Source organism: Hetaerina americana, unplaced genomic scaffold (genome assembly GCF_022747635.1).
Source record: "Hetaerina americana unplaced genomic scaffold, ioHetAmer1.1.p SCAF_1, whole genome shotgun sequence".
Classification (NCBI taxonomy): domain Eukaryota; kingdom Metazoa; phylum Arthropoda; class Insecta; order Odonata; family Calopterygidae; genus Hetaerina; species Hetaerina americana.
The window spans coordinates 92,103,695-92,111,405 of record NW_027286069.1 but is presented as its reverse complement, the minus strand read 5'-3'; positions in this window follow the sequence as shown (position 1 = coordinate 92,111,405).

Here is a 7,711-nt window from a genome sequence, read left to right as displayed (position 1 = left end):
GCTTCAATAAAGCGTATCTTAGTAATTCATTAAATATGAATATCAATGCCTCTATCTGAATTTTCTTGAATTTATAAAATAACAAATCTATAGCGATTGTTCATAGCTAGAGGGCTCATAAAGTAAAGATAAATCCAATATTAGTTATCTATGGTATCAAAATATCTCACTTCACCCATTTTTACATCTAGTTCGTTGTCCCGCAGCAAAAATCTAGCAACAGACAGAAGAGAGGGAAAATAAATTCTGAACGATAGCTGCAAGATGAAGTAGGGAACTAAAACTATGGGAGATGTATTAAGCCAAAGAAACAAGGAGTTATTATAGAAATAGGCACATAGGAACTTGTATGGGCATCTTCCTCTCGTATGCCATTGCCTAGAGGTTCAATCTTAAGTTCTGAATCAAATGTGCTTGCTCGCCGTCGTCTGAATGACGACGCCAGGTCGACCTCTTGGCAAACATGACGGATAAGCTCGCACAAAACACCCGCTCCCAAATATTTTTTTTTAACTGCACCGCTGCTTGAATCGCCTCCGGCCGATTAGAAAAACACTAAACACGCAACTAAATTTCTGTGCAATGAGTTAGCATTTTTATTTTTTCAAGTCGCGATTAAATATTCTCTCTCTGATGTCAGTTCTCTAAGCTTCTCTACTTTGACGCAGACTCTTTGAAGGCAGAGGATGACAAAATCCTTTTGAATGTCTTTTTTTACCTTTCAAACAAGAAAACTGTAAACAATAAGTCGCTGGTTATTGACGGAAAATGAAAGCACAAAAATGTCTTAAGAGCATGCGCATCCCTACTCCATGTCCCTCTGATATTATATCGCATTTTACAATCACTTTGAGATTTTATTTTACGAGTGGCGTGGGAAGAAGACAAAAGGGCTTCATTGAGGATTTTCAGAGGTAAGTTGGGGAGAAATTAGACTCAACGTAGAAGTAGAGGTACACCCAATGGGAGGAGAGGTGAGGAAGTGAGAGAGAAGAGGAGGGTGAAAAGAAAGGGGACGGGGGGTGCCGTACGTCGGCTTTAGGGGTGGGAGTAATGACGCGACAGTGTTGCAAAGCGGAGAAAAAAATAAACCAGAGGGAGGAATGAACTAAGGAGAACTATATCATTTTTTTCAGAAATGGAGGGTGCTTTTATTCAGACGAGAACAACGAGAGGCCAAAAAACATGAAATATAGGTGAGGTGAAAGTAAAAGCAGTTAGAGAGAGAAAAGAGGAAGAAAAAATGAGAAAAGGAAGCGACAAGGATAAAAACGAGAGAGAAGAAAGGATGAGTGAAAGAGGATGAGGCGAAAGTTTTTGGGAAGAGTGTGAGAATGGTGCGGATATTGACTATAGAGAGGGAAGAGAGAGGAGTGGAGGATGAGGCAGGGAGGAGAGAAGCGAGTGATGAGGCCAAAGAGAGGAGCGGGAATTTGAGAGCGATCGCGAGAACGTGTGCTCGGGCTCAGCCCAAGTAAACAAGAACAAGCCGAAATAACCCTACCCGGACGGGAGAAGGAAATACAATCCACTTTTGTGTGTTTCTCACGGTTTGTTCATCTTTCCGCACCCCAAAAGAAGTTTTGCAACCATTTCATTAGATTAAAACAATATTGGATCATTTTGGTTACCTACTCCGTAGAACTCGTCTCTATACGTTCAAAAAATACTCCCATTGTTTTACGATGGTGTGCTTGACAAACGAGAGAGGTAAACTCGATGCGTATCTTCAATCACAAAGATATAATTTTACTTCTAATTGGCTCATATTTTATTTATTTACATTGCTAAGCCAACCTATAAATATTTTCACCCCTTTGGCAATATATATCGTAGGCAAATTCATTTTATAGGCTAGAGGAGGATTTTCAGCAGGTAAGTTCTTTTATGTAGGAGTAGTCAATTCATGAATAGTCCAATAGTAGAAAATTACATATTTTGATGGTTGAGGTCACTTACAATGTGGACAGGAAAGAAAACAATATCTCAGGATATTATTTCGGAGAGACTTGTACCCACCCCATTTACATTAACCGTTGATACAACATTCGAGTCTACATATTATTCCACTAAAAATTGGATTCGTTACTGTGATATATTTTCTTTACCAACTCTGTCTTCCGACCAAACAGTGCACTTTGTTAATTCTAATTTAGCCAGGAGAAATTCATCATCTCCTCTTTTTGCGTCATTTTTCACATTGATATTTTACTAATAATACAGTATATTAGTGTTTCTAGCCGAAATTAAACAGACAGGGTGAGAAATGAGTGGTTATGAAAGGATATAGATATGTACCGATATCAGACTAGTCTGTTCATGTACTGCGCTGTTTTCCTCGCGCACGAAGCATTGATGAGCCTCGTGTCGAGTCATCAAATGAGAGAACAGCCAGTAGTTTCACAAGAAAGATGAAATATGTCGAAAAGAGTCTCAAGACAAAGGGTGTTAATGGTCTCAGGAGCAGAATAATGAACTTATGCGGCAGAGGCGAAAGTAGCATTCACGTAAATGGAAAAAGGCAATAAATCAGTGAAAAGAGTTATTTTCCTAAAATAACTTAAAATGTGGCTTTTTGATTCTTTTATTTCGAAGGGGATTACCATGAAGAATACGCACACCAATTATCTTAGTTATATAAAATAATTCAGTCAGTTCTGCACGTGACTTTTCATAATAATAATATAGAGGAGCTTCATGTTGTTCCTTGTCCTCAAGCACTTGCAGTAGACGAAGACATTCCAGGCATGGATAGCTCAGACTTTGCTTCGTGACATCCAACCCTATGCCCGAAGTTACTCCTCTCTTTCCGTCAACTCCTCTAAACTCATCTTTGTTTCATTAAAATCAATTATTTTCTTCACGAGCACCGCCTGCATGAAATGAAAACTTAAATCTCCTCTCTACTTCCCTTTGCCCTTACCCCATCTACTCCTAAATAGCAAAGGCTATCCTCTTTTGATGTCCCATCTGTTTTTGCCTGCTCCCTGCCGCTCTCCTTTAATCCTGTCCATTCCTTCCTTCGTCCCATATATTTTGACGCCGCCACTCCCTTTTTCACTCTCCCTTCTACGACTAACCATGGCCTGCATTTTATACGGCCTTTTTACACATTAAGTTCTCATAATTATTCTTCTTCTCCTTTATATTCCGACTGCAGACACATTCTCTCCTCCCAGTTTCCCCCTTAACCTCATCACATTCATCATATTTAACCACATACCCCCTCTCTCTCACTCTCACTCCCTGACTGCTCTTAAAACGTCATCCGAATCTGCGGCGATTTGGCTAATGTTGAAAAAGCATCGTTCGCCAGTGCAGATTCAAGTCTCACGGGACGCTAGTTTCGAAGGGCCACTGACCAGTACCCCTTAGCAACATCATGAGAAGAGCTACGCTTTAATAACTCTAATCCAAAAGGTTATATCTATTCTACGATAGGAAAAAAAAGCGGTGAGGGCGAAGATGCCCTGAAACGTTTCGCAGAAGTGTAAATTGCTTTAGATATGGTTAATATTCCCTTTTTGATCAACGCAAAAGGCATCAAATTTGAGAAAAAATTGAGAGTGAAATATGTATTTGAAAACTAAGAGTAATTAAATAATATTTCTACTAAATAATATAAAAATATATACACTAGAAAGAAAAATTACAGTGAGTGTACGACTAATAGGGGCGGGGGGAATGAAGACTGAGAATAGAGGTTGATGTGAGTTAAGGATAAAACATATAATAAAAACTAGTGGACAAATATAATACCACAAAATTTACTACCGACCCGTGGCTTCCGGGCCCCATTTATATTTTTACTCGATGTGGTATAAGTATTCCGTAACACTATGAGTATTTCAAACCTCGTATCAGAACCCAAGGCATTCTAGAAATAATAGATGAACAGGGCCTCAAACCCGGGAAAATAACCTTCCTCAGTAAATTTCGGAATGGGCATGATGTTTTTTTTATAATCAGAGAATTAAAATAATGATTTATTGGTATACCCTCCTCTAGTCCATAGTTCTCTGAAGATTGTTCGTCAATTAACTCTCTTTGAATCTGCAAACAGATAAAAGGATAGACAGTTGTACCACGCACCACGCTAACCTCCTTTTCCCTTACCGCCTTCCTCTTCGTCCTTTTTATCCCCCACACACTCCCCTTGGCAATCTTCTTCTATTTATCTTCGCTCCCCCACGCCGAGCTGGCGCATACGATGGAACCGATTTGGGTATGACATGGAAGCAGTGTTTCCCGCCCGAGGCTATTAAAGGAGCAGGGAGAGCACACACGGAAGCGATAAAAGAGTCTAAGAAAGGTTGAGAGAGGAGAAGAGGCTATTATCCTGCTGGGGGCAAAAGTGCGCGAGAGGACGGAGGGCGGTAAAAGGGGCCTTTGAAGCGGATATTGAAAGGTGTCGCGCGTGTAGCTAAGCCGCGGAGGAAGAGGGGCGGATCCAGCGAAGAGAAAGGAGAGGGCGGATGTAAGCAAGAGTACCGTCTGCATTTACTTTAAAAGGGAAATAGTAATAACAAAAGGCTTCCCCTGAGCCGGCCTAGCGTCCATCTGTGAGTCCTGTAGGTGTTATGATCTCGACAAGTATTAGATTTAGTACTTGAAAGGAGCAAATACCTGCGCTACTGAGATGCCTAAAACACACATAATGACAGGAAAAATTGAAGATATCATTAAATTGGTTTGGGTGATTATCTGCATTTAGTTTAACATCAGCATTCAAACACATCCGTGCCAAATGTCATCAAATGATACAATATTTTTCAGAGAGCATTTACGAGCTCGCAAATGTCGCATTTTCTCTCTACTGCAAGCATTTTTTACCTATAATACGCCTTATAATTATCAGCTTCCAGAAAAAATACACCGGGGTACTAAATTCGTAATCTTTTTACAAAATCAATAACTCACTGAATTCAAGGAATATGGTCAATAATATACGCCTTAAATATTGAAATTATTTCATCGCTGAGGAAATACATGAACAGCGAAGAACAATGACGCGATAAAGGCATACAATTTCTCAATCCGGAAACACATCCACTGTTCGTCATCCACCTTAATGTTTTCGTTCATTTTTTTTTCTTTATTAAAAGATGAAAGCACCACAAACAGAGGATATTGGATTTGAATCCACGTTTTTATGACCTCAATGAAGAGCTTCCATCCATTTCGAGAACCTTCACCGTAAACAGGGGTCACTCCGTGCCCTTCTCACACCAATACTCTCAGAACACAAACCGTTTTCTGTGGAATTTCAGTGTTGACAAGATTTTCTCTCTCCCCCGCTTTCTCTCTCTCTTTCTCTTTGGGCGCTCCATCCTCTGCCTCCCACCCTCTCACCCAACTCCACCCCCCTCGTCGACGCGCCCCCATCCCCCAGTCCTCCCTCGCTTTCATTTCAACTTTGTCTCCTGTTGCGAACCCCCACCGTGAGAGAGAGATGGAAACAGTATACGGGAAATATCGGAAAACCGTCTCATAGAAGCATTCCACCCACCACCCACACCCCACCACTGCTTAATCTGTTCCGCTAAGGTCACCCTCCGTTTCTTCTCATTCCTCTTCTCTTCTCCCTTCACACGTCCTTCTCTCTCCTTCCTCTCTCCCTTCCCCCATCTGAATCGCCTTCTCATTCCCCAGCTCCCGTCAACGGTATTTACGTTCGGCCGATACTGCCGGGGGTAGTGAAAGTGATAAATTTTTTCCCGCATTTACTTGAGAACAGAAGTTTAAATGTTCCACAATGCCAACTAGACTCTAGCCCGTTAACTCTCCGACAGTGCCTTTCGTTACCTCCTCTGATGATCTTTTATGCTAGCTTCCTCACATAGTTTTGCGTGCGTCAATTCAGGTATGTGCCCTTAAATGAGTACGGCGTGGTAGCCTTTGTGAGCAAAGCATTCAACTGAAAAACAGAGAGTTCCGGGTTCCAATCAATATTATTCCTCCTGACTTGCCTCACCCCCAATCAAACTCCCAAATCGGGAACCGAAACTTTCAATGGCATTGCAGGTGACATAGGCGACACCTTTAGACCTAATTTGAAGGCGAGCCATGCCCTCGGCTATATAATCAATATAAATGGTAATTAATGATATTTCACGTATACATGAGGAAATACCTGATCAGATGCCTAAATATGAAGACCAGTATGTACCTCACTGCGTCCGATCGGGTCAGCAAGCTAAACACTGCTAAGGTTCCTGGTTTGAATATTGTTAGAGCGTAGGATGAGAACTTAATACTATGGTATTTCCGGAGTTGTGCTAGCGACGCGAACGACTTGAACTGTCGGAGAATCCAGTTGCTGCAGCTTCCATGTTTCGTCCTCCGACCACTTCTCCCTTACTACTCGGTAATCACAAATCGAGAATTGGAGATATGCAGCAGCAAAGAAAATAGAAAAGGGCGTCGCGGGAGAGATGCTCGGAGTTCCTAAAAGAAGAATAGGGAAACAGAGGAAACGGATTGTGACACGACCGGAAACAGTAAGGCTGGAAAATATAACCGCAGAGAAAGGAGCAAATTGTAATGAGAGCAGGAAGAGCCGGAAGAGAATAATCTGCCACAGGGCATAGTAGGAATAACATAAAGGAAAAAGCATATAGTAATCTAGTTTAAAATTGAGGTTCCATGAACGTCAGTATTTATTAAATAAAGAAAGACGGGAATAATCAGAAAGTGAAAGAACGCACACTGTTCGTCCGGAAAGCCCGTATATCGGGGGATTTTAAAATTTGGAAAATGTGAAATTGCATAAATTCCTGTGATCAATCAAAGAATAAGAGTAAAAGAAATTTAATTATGAAATAAGATTTCATATAAAATTAAGGGAAATGAATTTGAGGCACTATGGAGATTAGTAGTTCAGTCCAATCTTATGTGAAATCATTGATGCGACGATAAAATAAAAATTAACAAAGCGGAGAGTCTCATGCCGGAGTCCCATATTTATAGAAACGTATGAGAGGAAGAAGATCAGGAGTCAAAAGCATCAAATGAGTCAAAAACATCACTCACATCTTCACCCAGTTCACGTCTAAAAGACTTGCGGAAATACGAGGACGATTACCGACACCTTGAGGTCCATTAGATTTGCTGGGAGGCTGAAGAGAGAATTATCAGTCCATTGTGTTCTCCCCCTCACCACTTCACATTCGTTCCCCGTCCCTCGTGAAATTTTCATCGGATGAGAATGACGTTGCATGGAAATATTACTGAGAAAACCTTTTAGCCGCAAATAGTTAACGTGGACGTTGATAACTTAGCAGAATCGATAATTACGGATTTTCTGTCATTCACTTCTAAAGTCGATCGTCACGGATCATTCCAAATATGACTACCGAAATATGGTGGAAGTAGGAGACACTTACAAATATGTATATAGAAGAAATGGAAATCAAAGTTTAAAGTGGTCTTTTGAATATAAATATAACTAAATTGCATAACTTCCTCTACATTCAACTGTGCACATTCCAGTAATTGTGAGCAGTTTATTGCTCATTTACCTTAAGATCATTACTTCTTCCGAAGGCTTATGGTATCTAACAAAAAGGAATAATGGTGATTAGAAAAATTTTTCACCTCCGTTTACTGGGGCACTTTAAATTACTATTCAATTTATTTAACCATGCAAAGAATTTATCTTTTCATTGATGGAAAGAAAGAGAGATGTTACAGATTAAACTTAAATAATTTT